Genomic DNA, 18,223 nt, shown 5'->3' on the forward strand with positions numbered 1-18,223 from the left:
AATAAAACAGAAACATTCTTGATGAAAAACTAGAAACATCATTTACCTCTTATTTCACATAGACTGATTATAGTTCATGAAAAATAAATTATGAATCAACAAACATATAGATAGTTAAAAACAGAACCAGGGATAAAGTCAGTTCTTTGCCTTCATATCTCATGTACTACTTCAATTTTAATAATTCTGTACTTCAGTCTTTTGAATCTCTTGTGTCATAATCCCAAAGATCTCAATTCAATATTCATGGTACATGTTTGTACTCTTTAGGCTTTTTTGATGCCAAAAATAAATATTGGTTTTGTTCCTGCTTAAAACATCCTGAAATAGGTCCTACTCATAAAAATTAAGTACACATTTACTTTGAAGTTATTTTAATAAATGCAAGTGTGTATTTAAAAACATTTATTTTAAAACTCATATGTTTTATTCAAATCATTAATTAAAAATTATCATTTCTGTAGTTCCTATTTTCCTAAAACTTCAAGCCACAGATATAAGTTTCAGTTTTTTCTTTTTTTTTATTAACTATTTTTATTATTAATGTAACAAATAATTTCTTCCACAATGGCAACTGTGGTAAAAAATGCCAACATCAGTCAACCTGCCAACATATCCTATGGTCTTTTAATTAATATAGTGCATAGACATTTATAAACTACACAGCCATACCGATTTATAAGCAACTAATAATTTTGAAATGTTAGAATATAATAAAGTTACACTGCAAATAGTTTATTTTCCTCACATTATTTTTTCATATTCACATGACCCACTTTTTTATCAGACTCCATTAAATTCTAGATTTAAATAGAACTAAGCATAAAACAAAATAGCTCTTATCAGTGTCTAAGCCACTTAAAGTTATTCTCTAAAAAACAAGTTATTCAACCCAAGGCAAACATGGAGAAAGTTGGAGCTGAAGCTTTGGTTCTCCATAGTTTGATCTGTTAAACCCATGGGAACTTTTAAGATTCAGTTTTTTAGTAGCTTCATGCCATAAAGGTAACTGTCACTAGTGGAATATCCATTAGCCAAAGAAAGACCCCTAGACACATTCGACAGGGTGTTCAACTTGCAGAAAATGGGGAGTTTGGAGTGGTATGCAATCAGATTAACACGTTTTTAATTCTTAGTCAAAACATAAATATTATACCTAAATAACAATCTCGAAGGAGCTTGAAACTTAAATCATGAACTAACTAACCTGAAGAACGTAAAGGTTCTACTCAGAATGGAAATGATAACTGCTTGGCCAGTTTTCTGCAGTGAATCACAGACTAACATTGTGCAGTCAGTTCAGAGACTGCAGTGCTCCTCCCTGAGGCTGTAACAGTTAGGCCATTACCTGACATGTGCTTCAGGACACCCAGTGACAGCAAAACAGGTCAGTCCTATGACACACAGGGTTAGGTCTTGTAACTCTGAAGTGTTAGATAAAACCAATGTTGGGTTTTCCTCATAACTTTTCCTTGAATCCTTTTATTTACATGAGTAAATCCAGGCCTACTTTGGGCTCTCCATGTTAAGCCTGTGGAAGCTGCGGCTGCTGCTGCTCGATGGCTCTTTTTCTACATTATGGTCCTATTTCTGCTAAATTGTCCTTCAAGTCTTAGTCAATTTTAGTTTTCTAAAAACTCTTCTTTTTAGAATACTGAAACTATCAGTAAATTTAAATTAATCTTATTTTTCAAATACAACAGAATTCTGATATCTGATGCTGGGTGATTTCTGTTCACTTAGTATCAATGTTGTAAAGAGATTCAACTGAACTTTTATTTAATAGGTGAGTTTCAACTCTAAAAATGGTAAATTAACCTCTTTTTTTTGTGGGAATCTAAAGTGTAACCCTTAGGAGATTATCTTTAAGTTAAAAACACAAAATTAGGCCGACGATGATTAAATACAATGTTAACAAGTACATTGAGCAATAAACTGAAACTTTTTCATTTAACTGACATCTGCTAGTTTTTTTATTAAGTATAAAGGCCAGTTAATCAATTCATTAGATTGGTCAAGGCAAGACACCTGAACTACACAACAGAATTTAAAAAGCAGTTGGTTTTGTAGTAGTTCTCTGGTAATCACACACGCACGCACACATACAAACAAATTGGTAGAGTACTCTGGATATTAGATTCCCCCATAATCTTGTATAATGCACTGTTCACAATCTGCAGTTTTTTGATAACGATATAAATTGGACATGACCAAATTAGAGATGACTGATAAACTCTTTTGGGAACTTTGGCTGTATTCCCCCAAAGACTGACTTTAAACAAACAAACAAAAAAAAAAAATCATATAAAAACACAAGATTTAACAGACACTTTGAAAAAAATCAAATTGTAACTCAATTTTCTACTTTTTAAATATGACTAAGTAGTAATGTCTACATTTTTAAAAATGACAAACTATTAACTGGGTGAATCTGGGTTGGGGGAAAGCTATACAGTATTATTGCACTCCACGAATGTGCAGAATTCCAGAACGTGCCAGCACAGAAAAACTATTTTGCATTGAGGTTTTCCAAGAGGTACAACGAGCCTGCCAAAAAAGCATCTGGTCTGTACTAACAGCTGGCTGTCTTCAGTACAGGCCTTCATAGTGTCAGTCACGCTGCTCTTGCAAAGATCCCTTAATGTAAAAGAGTTTTCAGTGCTGATAGGTGGGGCTATGATCGATGATGCGGAATTGAATCCATGTGCACGTTGAGTTTCATTTCATTGTCAAGAATTTGAACAAGTTGTTGCATGGATGGAAGATGACCAGATTCCAGCTTAGACCATACAGGCACGTCATTTAAAGTTATCTCAAATGCACCTGTTGACATACACTGGTTCTCAATCATGTTGCTTAAGAAGAAAACCATCATACATGCATAGACCTTATTCTCCTGGCCCCACTGCCAGATACTAGGAGCCTGCATGCCAAAGAAAGCAAAAGGGTCCTTGCCAACAATGATCAAGCCTATTAATACAAGTTTGAAGATTGACAGGAAAGAGGCTATGTGTCTATAAATTGGTTGAGGGAGGTAATTCTCTCCTTCGATTCGGATGTCTGGGTACCGCTGACTAATAACCCGCATGTACTCCTCAAACACCCGCCTGTAACCTCAGGAAACACAAATCTGGAACTTGAGCAGCGGCCCCGTAGCGTACTGCATCTTTAACCTCTTGCTGGGCACGCCGCCCAGGTTGGCCGAGGCCTCGCTCCGGGCCACCGCCGACGCCGCCACCAGGAGAAGCAATAGAAGCCTCATCTTACTCGAGACTACCGCCTCGGCCGCCTTCAGATGGAGACTGCGGCGGCCCAGAGCCTCGCCGCCGGCGGCTCCCTATCAAGTTTCAGTTTTTTCAATTTTCATGATAGTCAAAAATGCTCATTGTTACTTCCTATTGGAAATCTTGTTTTATGATATAAAAATATTTTTACAAGTATTAATTTTAAAATTATAGGCTAATCAGGGACTGGATTTGTGGCTCAGTAGTAGGGCATTGTACCACATATAAATAAATAAATAAAGGTTCATCAACATCTAAAAAAATAAATTTAAAAAATTGTAGGCTAATCAAAAGACTACTTTATTGTACATATTTGGTAAATATCTACTACAATATCTCTTATGTAGAAAAATATTTATCATGATAAACACTGTTTATGAGAATATAACAAAGTTAAATACATGTGAGATGTAATGGAAATTCTATTATATCCCAAACAATAAAGCATGCATGCAAGCTATCATTCAACTATTTGGAGTGACTTTAGCTAATGTATAATACAGCAGAAAACATGAGAGTTAACTATTGGGAAAGAGAGGAAAAATATTAATTATTTGCAAGTGATATGATGACCTCAAAATTCCAAGAAAGTCAATGAACAAAGGATTAAAATTAATAGAAGAATTCATCAAAGTACATAGATTCAAGCTCAATATACTCATAAATACTCTTACTTCATACCAACAATAGCCAGCTAAAAATAAGAGAAAAATTATCTCACCTAAAATAACAATATTAAAACACTTCTAGTGGCTGGGGTTTTGGCTCAGCAGTAGAGTTCTCACCTAGCATGTGTGAGGCACTGTGTCCGATCCTTAGCACCACTTAAAAAATAAAGAAAGGTATTGTGTCCAACTACAACTAAAAAAATTTAAAAACCCCAAACACTTCTAATGAGAAATGCACAAAAAAAAAAAAACAGTTACTAAACCAGGAATAGTACTGGAAAACTATTATTTATCTGTAATAACAACATAGACTAACTGCCAAAAAATGATGGATACTTGTTCCAAAAATATTGCTTTAAAATGCAAATTTCAAAATTAAATCATATTTTCCCTTTGATTTAGGTGAAATATGTGATGATGTTTCTGTATTAAAATATTCTTTTCCAGCATATTTGCTATTAAAATATTTATCTCAATTAAAAAAAAACCCTGACAATAAAAATTGCAATGTTCCTTGTTAGCCTTGGACCATCCCAAGGTTTATTTACAAGGAGTGATTACAGCACAATCTATGTATGTTAGGTATACAAACAAATGACCTGTTTGTGTCTATATATGTATGTGTGCATATCACAATCCTGTATGTATTTCAACCAAAGAGAGAAAACTCGTATCAATATTAACTCATTATATCAGATGTGTCACCAATATTTACTTAATTTAAATAGGAGCTAGGCATTCAATACATAGTGAATATTTGATCAGTACAACATTTGGTCAAAAATGATGACCTTGACATTGAAGGCCAAGCAGGAAAGATATTTTACCACCTTTAGAGCATTCCTAACTGGCCAGTTTCTTTTGGATCTTTCTGAGGATGCATTTGAATAGAGGTAATTTATAGCTGTTAGACCAGGACGAAAGAAAAGACCACTGACTCCAATTAAAATCAAATTAAAGCAAGCTTATTATTTCGACCGGTGGGCTGCCTTTCCCTCCCAAAACTGCGGGAACAAGACAGCAGCCCCACCTTTCCTACAGCCCAGCTTTATAGCCCTGAAAGTTACACAAAAGGGGGGTTACAGATAACAGAACTCTGACAAGCATCAAACTAATGGTAGTTTACATTTTTTTTTTTTTGCTGGCCCCAACATCAGAATTTATGAGGACCATTAGAGCCTCAGAGAGGGTCGTTGTCTGGCCAGGGAAGGCCAATACTTATGAGGTGTCACTAAAGTTTCAGAGAGGGCTGCTATCTGGTCAGAGAGCCAGGCATGGGTGAGTTCAAGGCACGTGCAGGCATTCCAAGCAGGTTCAGAATTTGCAGTAATTTATAGTAAAGCCGAAGTTAGCTTTTCATGGCTTTGTGGCAAGATGGCTCCCAATTTTAATAAAAGATCAGGTTGGGTCTATCATAGCCTCTGAATAAGTCACAGTTGACAGTCATGGTCTATCTGAATGTTACTATGGAGGCTTTTATTCACTGCTTTTTTAATCCAATTTAAATGTAAGTACTACCTTCCATATTTTGGTGGATTGATGAAGTTGTGAGTAATACAGCCCAATGTAAAACTGAAAAAATGCGGTTTATTTGCATGTGTTATTGAAATGTAGTAAGACTTTTTGTTGTATTTTTATTGCTTCTTTGTTGATTTGCTTAAGTGTGAACTTTTGTCCCTTCAGAATCATACAGTACAAATGACAGAAATAAAAATCTTCTTGTAGAACATTTTGATTTTTTAGAACACAATTTAAAGGTTAAAAAAAAGAAACAGGATATCAGCCAGGTGGATCTCTCTCTCTCTCTCTCTCTCTCTCTCTCTCTCTCTCTCTCTCACACACACACACACACACACACACACACACACATACACACACACACACTATGTATCTGGATAGCTGTTCCCATTGCAAAACTTGTTTCCATATTTCTAGTCTATTGCAATGGTAAATAATTTCTAATTTTTTAAACCAAAATAAATCTTGGACAATTAAGATCATCATTTAATATCCTGATGTTGAGGGCCACAGCCTAGTCAGAATGACACCTGGCATTTTGCCAGAGGGAATGGTTGAAAGGTGCCACCAGCAAGCCATTGAGATGATGATGGTTAGTTAAGCTGTGTATTCAGTTGTATATTAGACCTTTGCTGTCCGGCAATAGGGCAGCTCTTGCTGCCTCGGGCACTCACTACTTTGGAGTTCAGTTGTTGTGGAGTTCCCAGAGAGTTGGGGCGGAGCTCTGTGGAGTGCTGGAAGAGTAAGCGGGGAGTGTGCCTGGAGTGCTGGTGGAGTTTGGGCAATAAAGCTTTCTGTTTGATATACAAGTGCTTTGTGGCGGCTTGGTGATTTGTGCCCAGCCAGACTGCGGCATCCTGACTTCACATTTTTTGGGAAAAAGTTCACTCATAAATGCTTTTTTTGCTAGAGTATGATAGACTTGAAAAAGAAAGAAAACTAAATGAAAAACAGTCTAACATTTTCCATCATTCTTTTTTTGCCATTATTAATAGCACCAGTAACTAAGCATATGTGATTCCTAAAAATCATTTTGCATAATTTATTCTAATTTTAAATTAAGGTGGAAATATTCCATTTAAGACAAACTGAAAATACTTAAAAGACACAGCCTTTTAAATAATTGGGTTTATTAAAAATCTAATTATTTAAAATCTCCTAATGAGTTTTATAATTCTATAAATAACTTGATTATGAAATTATTTAAAATTAAATCTCAAATGGATGAACAACATCAGAAACGCACAGGTAGTATTTAAGTTTAATATTCATTTTTATTTGTTATAAATTGATTATGAGATATGGCCTATTCATTTAAATTGAGGCATCACTTAGGAATTGAACGGTATAAATATTTAACATTTTAAATTTTCTGAAAAGTAAGAAAAAAGTTGTACAGAGTATTTGAGAACTTACTACTAACAAAATATTTAGTATTCTTTTATTGTCTGATTTAAATTCCATATGTATTTAGAAGCACATACTGTGGTTTACTTTAATCTTGTACTATTAAATAAGGCCTTCCAATTTTCTTATGTATCTGCAACATTAATTGAAGAAAAGAAACTTTAAAATGTTTGTTTTTTACCTTCCAAAGTAAAGCTAATTTAACTCTGAATAATGGAGAATACATATAATATTTCTATCAAACTTCAATAAGCTTTTGATGGAAATTTAATTATATTAAATCTTTTTTAACTAAAAAATTATTTTAGTTGCCTTGATTTAAACTAATTTACTCTAAATTGGGATACATGCTTTCTGAATTTAATCTCCAATGATTTAAAGCAAGAAAAAAATGGTTTTTAAAAAGTCTTAAGTGTGATAGCAAACAAAGCAGATTTTAGAAATAGCTAATATTATGTACTAAATGTCATAGACAAAGTCACATATTACATGACATAAGACTTACCATCAAACTTGTATAACTTGAAACATCCAAGAATTTAGATCATAGAAGAAGATAAATTTATACATGTAAGTCATAAGTTAGGACAAAAGCAAAGAATGAATAACAGTATTATCCTTCAGTGGGCTCTTTTATTTTAGTGGGTTTTTTAAAGAAATCAATGAGGTGCCTTCAGGATAAAGGGAATTATACTGAAGTGGACTATTTTATTAATATTTTAGAATGGAGTAAAAATTTTTTAAAAATAGTCACTTATCTGAAAATGAGTACAGGAGTTCCACCTTGACAAGCAGAATGTCTTAAAATAAACACTGGGGGGTGTAGTAAAACTCATTAGAAAATGCATGGAAAAAAATTTCCCGTTTCACTTGACAGCTCACTCTAACACATTATCAGCTTCCTCCTGGGTGTTGGAATTAATTCTGCCACAAATATATTTAGTATGTTTCAGGTCCCCTCCCCAGTAGATTCCATGCTTCATTCTTCAAGATATTGCTGTTTTTCTGCATCTCATGCTGTGTAGAGAACTGACAGGATATTGAAGGAAAACTGATTACTTTGGATAGTAGACATAATCTGTTCAATTGTTTTTGGTACAGTTGCTTCTTTTCCCCAAGGAATTTTTCAGAGAGTTTCTTGCCTTTTTTAACCTTGCTCTAGGAAGCAAATTTGTATGAAATTTTATGTATTCTGTTTCCAGTGTGAAATGCAGTAGGACTAATATTTCTGTTGTCACTCATGTTCCAAATAGTACTTATTTCATACAAATAAGAATTATATTTCTAAAATGTTCTTTAATGATCAGTATTGGAAAAAAAACATTTTTAAAATGTGTGAATTACATGATTTTTACATAGACTTTCTTGTTTACAATTTTGGTCAATAATGTTCCAGGGTTCTATTTTCCCTTCTGTGGTTATGTAAGTTTTTCCTTGATAGGATTCCTTATGCTTACTGAAGACAAAATGGAATCTTATGTATACAAAATAACAAAGTAGGCTTTTGGATGTTTTATCTTAAACTATAATTTGTAGGGGCTAAAGAGACTTATTTATTTCAGTTGGTGATCATGCCCTTTTTTCTTAATATCCCCTCTCTTTTTTAATAAAGAGAAAGATATCTGTTTTTTTTTTTTTTGAGAATGCCTTTCTTTCCATTTCAAAATCTTTGGAGAAATAATAATTTTATGGAGTATTTAGACAATGACTGTTATATATTCAATTACTTGTTGCTTTTACAAGACCACATTGAAACAGCTGTATCATTTCTCTCTGCTGGATGATTGAATAATAGATTGCTGCTTTCCTAGCAAGATGGAATACAAGTTCCACTTATTTAATTAAGATGATCTTTCGGGGCTGCCGTTATGGAAGGATTATAAGATGATGGAAGAGGATTTCCCTGTAGGAAGTAAAATGTCTCAATATTAATATTTTTCAGGAATACCACCAAAGGAATTTTGAAGTAAGACTGCTAACAATGTGCAATGGTTTTCAGTCTATTGAGAAAACAGTGGATTGAGCAAGACTATATATTAGCACTATTTTAGGGTAGAAACTTTTTGACACAATTATTCACTCACAGCAACTTGAGAAAATAATACATTTTTTGCCTTAGAGAATTCAAAAGATGTGTTTTCTCCTCTGCTTATAGTATGATGTGATTTTCACAAATTAAGAGCCCTCAATAGAGAAATGGCCCAACTCTCTAACTACTGTCAAAGATAATAGCTCAAGATCAACTATTTTGAAATTAAAATGACAACTTATTTTTTCAGCTCTTACATTTATCCATACAGTAAATGCTCTGAAAATGTTTGTGGGATTATACAAATGAATAAAATTGTGAAAAAATCTCAAATGAATGAGGCTGGTCTTAGAAAATTGATCAAATTAACATTCTGTGAAATAAATACTAACCATAAGTACTAGAATAGCTAGTTTGTTATTTTACATTGAAATTAAAAAAAATCATGTGTATTATATATACATATTTTCCTACCATATAGTACCAATTTATAAGCACACATAGAAAAAAATCTACCCAAAGGCAAGTTTCTAAAGATTTCATAATATAGACTTAAAAAAGATAAACATTTAAAAATTTCCTACAACTTAAAATTTATTAAATTAAACTATCCTGCTAGTGCAATTTTAGAAGTTGTATATTCATAAAAGTTAAAAGAGAGACTATGTGAAATAGTTTTTATATTATCATTATATTTGTATTAAAAAAAACTCATATATTCCAAATACAAAATAGAAATTGAAAACAATTCTCACAGATTTGTACATCTGTGTTCCCTGTTTATTCCTTGCAAGCACCATTCAGGATGGCAAGAATGTGATATAAACCATCTCATCTACTGCAGCATTTAGGATCATCTGAAAAGCATCCAATCACAGGGGAAAACTGCAAAGAACAAAGGTGAGCATTCAACAGTCTTTGAAATGTCTAGAGAAGGCCTCCACACACCCATGCTGCTTCCTGCTATACTGTTTTCAAATAGTACACATAACATTAGGAAGAACAAGAGAATAATCAAGGGAAGTAAAACCATATTGATTTCCTTTTATGTAGTCATAAATGAATGTAGTATATTTGATGTGTCAAAATTAGTAAAATCTATTTTTTCAAAAATATGCTTCTAAGTTCTATTTTCATTAGTCAAGGGAAAAATTCCCAATATGAAAGGTAAAATAGCTGCTAGGTATCTTTTGTGGAAGTAAAGTTATTGCAGTTTTTATTATTCATATGCAACTTGCGGAAGTAAATTGGTTATCTAAAGATTAAGTAGACTCATGGATTTTCAGTTTTTCATCTTATGAATGATTTAACATAACAAATATGATTCATTTAAATATTCAAAACTATTAAATATTGCGAATTTGTTTCAATAATAGTCTATTGAAAAAGACACTGTAGTACATTTGAATTTCTGAGATTAAACATATGCAAAATAAACATATTTTTTTTTTCAAATTTCTAGCATACTTTTATCCAATGCCTCTGGAGTTATAAAAGTTTGCAATAGGGGCTGGGGATGTGGCTCAAGCAGTAGCGCGCTCACCTGGCATGCGTGCGGCCCGGGTTCGATCCTCAGCACCACATACCAACAAAGATGTTGTGTCCGCCGAGAACTAAAAATAAATATTAAAAATTCTCTCTCTCTCTCTCTCTCTCTCTCTCTCTCTCTCTCTCTCTCTCTCCTCTCTTTATTAAAAAAAAAAGTTTGCAGTATTTGGGACTATATTGTCAATACTTCTAAATTTATCTGATTTCTCAATTTGTAAAATAATTACAGCATAATGCTGTACATTAGGGAATTAATGGGTTAAAAATGTTCCAAAAAGATAAAGAACAGAATTCACAAAATATTTTAATAGAATTAAGATTATTTCCAAATAAGTAAATGTTTAAATTCCCTATTACCTAAATCTCAAAAATAATCAATTATGGAAATTCAAGAAAATCCAGAAGTATTTTTCAAGTCACATTTGGTTGGGCATTCTAAGCAAATAGTTTAATTTAAACCCTGAAATATTAATTAGCCAAAGTACATACATCTACTGTTTAATCGGTATATATGGAAAAAAAATTGCTCTCCCTATTTGTTTGTGAAAGTAATTTATGTTTGTTATCATCTCAGATTGCATCAAACTATATATATATATTACAGGCTTATTTCTGTACATTGCTACAGATTATTTGTGTCCCTAATATTAAATAATCAAGAGCAAGTATGAAGTATATTGCATGTTTAGTATATAAAATTCTACAATTTAGGACTTTTCTACTAAATTCAATAATCAAATTATCTGCCTTTCCTGCCTCTACATTTCCTTTGTGTGGTCTATTTCATCAATGGAAGAATAAGTATAATACACTAAAGTTTCATGTAATGATTGTGTTTTTTCTGTTTCTATTAGAAGACAGTATAATATACATATGACAGTATTATATGAAATTTAAAAGACTTGATCTTCTTTCCACTTTTATGGTAAGCACAATTTTTGCTTTAGGTAACTTTGGTACTATGGTTTCTTTTTCCATTCACTTCTTAATGAGCATCCTTGGTGGGTTTATATTTTGGCTACTGTAAATAGTGCTGCAATTAATATAGGAGGGCAGGCGTCACTGACATAGTGATTTTACTTCCTTTAGATATGTCCTCAGACGTGAATTTTTAATCACATGATACCTCTATTTTTAATTTTTGAGGAACCTCCATTCTTTTTTCTATAATGGCAATACTACTTTCCAGTTCCACCAACCATGTGAGTTTCCTTTCTCTGCATCTTCATCAGCATTTAACACAACCTACTTTAAATGCAGATGGCTGCTAGGTTGTGTCCACAGAGGAGAACTTAACTCTCTCTATGCCAGCAGTTGTTACTGGAATATTTCCTCCCCAGGTGATTTTATAGAGGGTTGTTTTATAAAGGGAATAACTGAAAAAAATGAAGTGATTTTTTTTTCTATAGAAGTGGGTTACAACACATGAACAAATATTCATGTTATATTCAAAATGCAGGTAGATTCAATGTTTTAGAACCTGTTATCTCAAAGCAGGACAGACTTCCATGGATAAGCTCATTATTGTCCTGACTCTGCATATAATCAGACAAAGTTCAAGTGGCCACAGCTTTATGCCTACAAAGTCTAAGGAAGGGGCAGAAAGACTTTGGTATTAGGAACACACATGTCACACTTATTTTTAACATCAAAGATAAATTATGTGTTGCTTCACTACTTGGGGTGGCATTTCATCAATTCATATTCATTTAGTCTCAGAAACTCAAATCTTGCCAACTCTCATGTTATATACATATCTAAAGTAGAAAATAATTTTTCTAGATTTATCTTTTGTAATAGTTTCATCAAACAGATATCAAAAGCCTACAGAGCATTAGTCAGGGACAGGGTGATTAGTTTCTCTCTTTATGGATAGATAATTAATATAAAAAGGATGGAAAAAATCCTTAATCCCATTACAATTGATCCATCATTTAGCAATGCTTTTTGACTCTTCAAGGTAAAATCTGCATCAGAATTTCCCCAAAGCAATCAAGTCGTCAGTTTCAGAAAATTATAAAACCCCACAGCAAACTGCACATCACTGATAGAAAAAAGTGAGGTTTCTAACATTCATCTAAGAGAATCTCATTGAATGAAACTGTTTCAAAGATATCACTTTTTAAATTATCCCTAATAGAATCGACCTAATTTTGCTTTAGTGTGGAGAATCTCAGGATAAAGGCAATACCTGCTTAGGAGAAAACAAAATATATCAAAAATAAGTTAGATAGAAAACTATAGATAATATTTTATGAGTCAGTGAGGTGGTGGCATGGCTTATTGAAGTGAATTTAGAGTTGCAAAGTAACAGAGCAACCTATTGCATGATAAAGATAAACCTTTCTTAGAATGCTCAAAGCAACCTTTCCAAACTCATTAAGTAGATCCATCAAGATTGGGTATTGACTGGGCCCATGACTTTAAATATTATTGATTTCTTTTCTTGGCCAACTACATCTTCTAATGCTCCACGTATCACAAGAATAAGACATGACTCAGATAAACTGTAGTATCATTCATGTTACAGTTGATGGATATGACTCATATAACACATTTTTTTTTCATCAGAACTTTCTTACTCTCATTACTCCCCTTTATTTTTTTTCATAGGAATGAACAATTAACTCTCTCATTTTAAAAATTCTAATAAAAGATCTTTTGCATAAAATGTACAATTTTATCCAATTTAAGTGATTAGTTTTGTGGCACCATGTACATAAACACATTACATTGTTATGCAACCACAAACACCATCCATCTCCAGAACATTTTCATCATCTGAAATTCAAACACTTCACCTATCAAAAACTCCCCATTTGAATGTCTCTTCCCTTCATTCTTTGGCCCTCACTGTTTTATTTTTCCTCTCTTGGAGTGTGATTTTGCTAGGAACCACCTGTAAGAGGAATCACATAACACAATATCATCCTTTGTGTCTGGTTTGTTTTACTTATCATATCAAAAGGCATGTCAACATTATGGTATTGGTCATAATTTTTCCCCTTTTAAACTGAATAATATTTCACTATGTTTTTATATTACATTTTACTTATCCATTTATCTGAAAATGAACACTGGGGCTGCTTCCATCTTTTGGCTATTGTAAATAATGAGTGTTCAAATACTGATCAAGACCTTGCTTTCATGTCTTTGGGGTCTACACTCAGATGTGGAATTGCTAGATGCTATGGCAATTTCATGTTTGATTTTTGGAGATAGTACCATTTTCCATAGTGGTTGAATTAGAAATACTGAAGGGGTTCAATCTCTTTGCATTTATCTTCCCCATTCTTCTGTTTATACATGATTAGCAATAACTCAAAAATATTTGTGCAAATCTCATAACATTAGTAGATAAACTTAGTAAGCTTAAAAGACTGGATAAATTTCTATAATATAATGTAGACATTATATTAAATAATAAAAAACTAAAAGGCAAGGTACTGGATACTAACTTAACTCTTATGTATTAAGTTCCCTTAAGGTCACTCTCATGCCTTTATTTGAACACATTAAAAAAAAAGACTTTATTAAGAAATAAGTCAACTGGTGATAAGAAAATGTTTCAGTGGAAAATAATAAATAAGAATCTCTAACAAACAGAGTCTCAATTTTCTGAGGGTTTCTAGCAAGAAAGCAAATAAATAAATGAACAAAGAACACAAACAATACACCTAACAGTTTATCCCACTCATATGTACTTTTCTTATAAGGCAATGCAGTAGACCTCACATATTTGAAAGTCTGTTATGTGTAAGAAGGATCAGGCTTTTGTGTTTTTCAAAAAAAGCAAAGTGCCAGTGCTGAGGAGCTAAGACGAGGCAATTTCCAGCTCAGTTGAATGAACTTTCTAACCCAGAGACCCTCTGAAATATGAGATGGAGTGTTGGGGATAGTACAGAGTTACCCCAGCCTCACCTGCATGAAAGGTAGAGAGCATTCTAGACTCTGTTTGTTAAACCATACCTCAAAGGCCTTGGACGTCACCAATGAGAGCCCATTTTTAAATCTACCACATTTTTGTTTGTTTTGTTTCTAATGTGATAATTAAATTTATTGGTGGCTGAATGATCTACTCAAGACCAAAGGATGTGTTACTAGTCCTGGAATGTGCCCACTGCCTGCTAGGGCTGACTACCTGTGCACTCTGAGTCAAAGCTTATAAAACCAGGCCTCATATCACATTTATTATATTGAATTTTTTAACAAAATTGTTTTAAAATTAAAGAAAATACTGCTAGGTGCATGGGTACATGCTGGTAATCCCAGCTATATGGGAGGCTGAGGCAGGAGGATTGTAATTTTGAGGCCAGTCAGGGCAATTAGGGAGATGCTGTTTCAGAATAAAAGATAAAAAGGATGGGGAAATGTAGCTGAGTGTAGTGTGCCCCAGGGTCCACTCCCTAGTACTGTGGAAAAAAAAATGAAAGCCAGTCACCAACATTGTAACAGAGAACAAAGCCCCAAGTGAACCAGAGTCCAGCACCCACAGGCTCCAGTGTGCAGCAGCACACCAAGGGCAGCTGGAGGTGGTCTGGGCGGAGTCTCCTGGGGCCAGGGCCAGGAGTTTCAAGCTTTCTGGGGCTGTGAATCCACCAGGGACCCTCCCAATGAGTTGGTTTCCTTGCTGCCTTGTGGGTGTTCCCTGCAAAGACTGCTGATGCTTGAAGAACTAAATAATTATAATAATGATGATAAAATAGAGATGGCTTTCCCAGCTGAACAGAAACTGGAGAAGACAAGGAGGTTCCCACACCTGACTTAGCGTTTTTGGCGCCAGGCTCCTGCAGCCCCAGGGAGGCAGATGTCTGGGTCTGCTGCTGGCCTCTTTGAGTTGCTTTTCTTCTCAGGATTTGTTCAAAACTATTTAAATCATTATTCTCATGATCTTCTATTAAAAGTTAGCCTTACTGTTTTATTTTGAGACAGTATCTCCTTAAGTTGCCCAGGCTGGTCTTAGGGCTAACTTTTAATACCACTAAGCCACAACCTCCCCCCCTTAGGGGCTGGTGTTGTAGCATTAGAATGCCCGACTAGCATGTGTGAAGCTGTTATGTTCACATTCGGGAACCCCAAAAGACCACCAGAGACCAAGATGCCACACGCCAGTAATCCCAGTGGCTAGGGAGGCTGAAGCAGGAGGATTGCAAGTTCAAAGCCAGCCTCAGCAAAAGCGAAGCACTAAGTGACTCAGTGGGACCCTGTCTCTAAATGAAATACAAAACAGGGCTGGGGATGTGACCTCAGTGGTGGAGAGCCCCTGAGTTTAACCCCTGGTATCCATACCCCCAACAAAATCCTCAAAAAAAAGGCTCTTTCATAACCCTAGCAAACAAGCCCCAGCAGGGAAGAGTTTTAATCCTTCTGCATTGTTGTACCCTCAGTCTTGGTACACAGTAGGCACACAATCAATAAATAAATGTTGAATAAACAAGTGAACCAAGGAAGTTATAAATCTTTCTCCCCAAAATGACTGAATCTCAGGGGCTGATGCAAGTTCTCCCCACAGAGAGTGAGACTTTCAAGTAATTAACCAGCAAGCAAAATTTGCAAATTTCAGATTGCATATGAAAAACCAGCCTCTATCTCATGTCCAAGGAAGGGACATGACCTTTGTCCTTGGAAAGACCCACAGAGTGCTCCTAGGCACATTCCCACCCTGCTGAGTTGTTTATCTACAAATAACAGGAGAGCTCTACTGCCCTGGGTGTCCCTGACTCAGTTAGGCTAGGTGGGGATCCATACCAACCCCCTAGCAGCCACCAATCAGCATGAGACAGGGAAATACCTGGGATTCCAGATGACTCTCCCAGTAGTTTATGGTGTTGAGAAACCAGGTAGTTCAGCACGAACACCCCTTTTTGCTTAAGCCAATCAGTTCAAATGAATACCCTTTTGTATTGACCAATCACCCCTACCCAACTTGTTCCCGCCAGTAAAGGTGCTAATCATGTTTTAGAGTTGTTATTTGATTTTCCCACGGTGTGTGATGATTTGCTATGATGTATGTGGGGGTCCCTGCCTTCTCTAAAGAATGTACAAAACTGCTGCAAACCCTGGGCTTGGGGCCTCTCAGCGTCACCAGTTGCTGTGTGTGAGTGCAGAGGACCAAGCTAGCTCGCAATAAACACCTCTTTGCTGTTTACATCGATCTTGGTCTCTGGTGGTCTTTTGGGGGTCCCGAATTCGAGCACAACACATGTATCCAAGTGACAGGTGTCATTTAAGGTAAGTGTGCATGTGTGTGTGCACATACAAGTAGAAATATGTAGGGGAGAAGGTTGTCACTGTGTCACTTACTGCAAAGCATCTTTTTTTTTTTAACTGGTATTGGGACTTGAATCCAAAGATGCTCTACCACTGAGCTCCATCCCTAGCCTTTGTGTTTTATTTTGAGATAGTATCTCCTTAAGTTGCCCAGGCTGGTCTTGAATTTATGCCCCTTTTATCTCAGCTGCCTTGATAACTGGGATTACAGGCATGTGCCACTGTGCCTGGCTGCAAAGCATCTCTTAAAAGACTCTGGGAACTCTTCAGGATCTAATTTAGAGGCCACAATAGGAACTCTTACATAGGATTTTGTTGTGGGGGGTGGATACCAGGGGTTGAACTCAGGGGCACTCAACCACTGTGGGACATCCCTAGCTTTATTTTGTATTTTATTTAGAGTCAGGGTCCCATTGAGTAGCTTAGCACCTCGCTTTTGCTGAGGCTTACTTTGAACTCATGATCCTCTTGTCTCAGCCTCCTGAGCTGCTGGGATTACAGATGTATGTCCTGCACCGGGCTCTACAGTTTTACAGGTTTGTTTTTGTAGCTGACTGGACCCTTGCATGCACTAGATCGCTCTGCATGATACATTGCCTCTTCTTGGAAATTCAGAGCAGCAGCCTCACTTGCTCCATGTTCAGAGACACATTCTCAAGATGCATCATTTGGGAGAATGGCAGCTCTTTGGCTTCCCCTCCTTCAGTCACATGATGACTGAGGGAAAATGCCTATTTATGTGAGGAAGTCTTCTTTGTTTTCAAAATCATCAACTTGTAATCTTTCTTGCATTTATGATGTTGGTTTCTTACAGTTTACTCTGGGTTTTCCAACAACTTCTCTGAGCAGGGCAGAAGAAATTGCCTCCTCTAAATCTTGATCCAACTAAATCAGATGAAATTGAGGTCAGAAAATGCCTTTAAAGTGTTATAATTGCTATGTGCCATGGCACAGACTTGTAATCCTAGCAGACCAGTAATCCTAGCAGCTCAGGAGGCTGAGGCAGGAGGATCACAGGTTCAAAGCCAGCCTCAGCAAAAGCGAGGCACTAAGCAACTCAGTGAGACCCTGTCTCTAAAGAAAATATAAAATAGGGCTGGGGATGTGGCTCAGTGGTAGAGTGCCCCTGGGTTCAATTTCCAGTACAAAAATAGTTATTTTTTCTATTGTTATTATTATTATTATTATTATTATTATTATTATTATTATTATTGGCATTGTGGATTGAACTCAGGAGCACTCTTCCACCAAGCTACATACATAGTCTTTTCATTTTTTATTTTTGAGATAGGGCCTTGATAGATTGCACAGGCTGGCCTCAAACTTGAGATCTTCTTGCCTCAGCCTCCTCAGTTGCTGGAATAACAGGCATGCACCTTGGGCCCAAGGGACCTTTTTAACAAGGGAGGGACCCTAAACCCTGGATTCCCTGCTGGAGGTAGGCAGATGGTGTAAAATACATCACCTGAAAATGACTTTCTGGTACAGAGTCAGCAGGT

The 18,223-nt window shown here is 35.4% G+C and overlaps 1 pseudogene across 1 annotated transcript; it reads right to left on the reverse strand.

The window, feature by feature from the left end:
• Window positions 1-1,955: 1,955 nt before the first annotated feature.
• On the reverse strand, window positions 1,956-3,333 carry LOC308658320 (thioredoxin reductase-like selenoprotein T; annotated as a pseudogene). Its single transcript has one exon. The product of its transcript is annotated as a thioredoxin reductase-like selenoprotein T (transcript).
• Between the last annotated feature and the right edge of the window lie 14,890 nt (window positions 3,334-18,223).

Source organism: Spermophilus citellus (assembly GCF_964194105.1).
Source record: "Spermophilus citellus genome assembly, chromosome: 10".
NCBI lineage: Eukaryota > Metazoa > Chordata > Mammalia > Rodentia > Sciuridae > Spermophilus > Spermophilus citellus.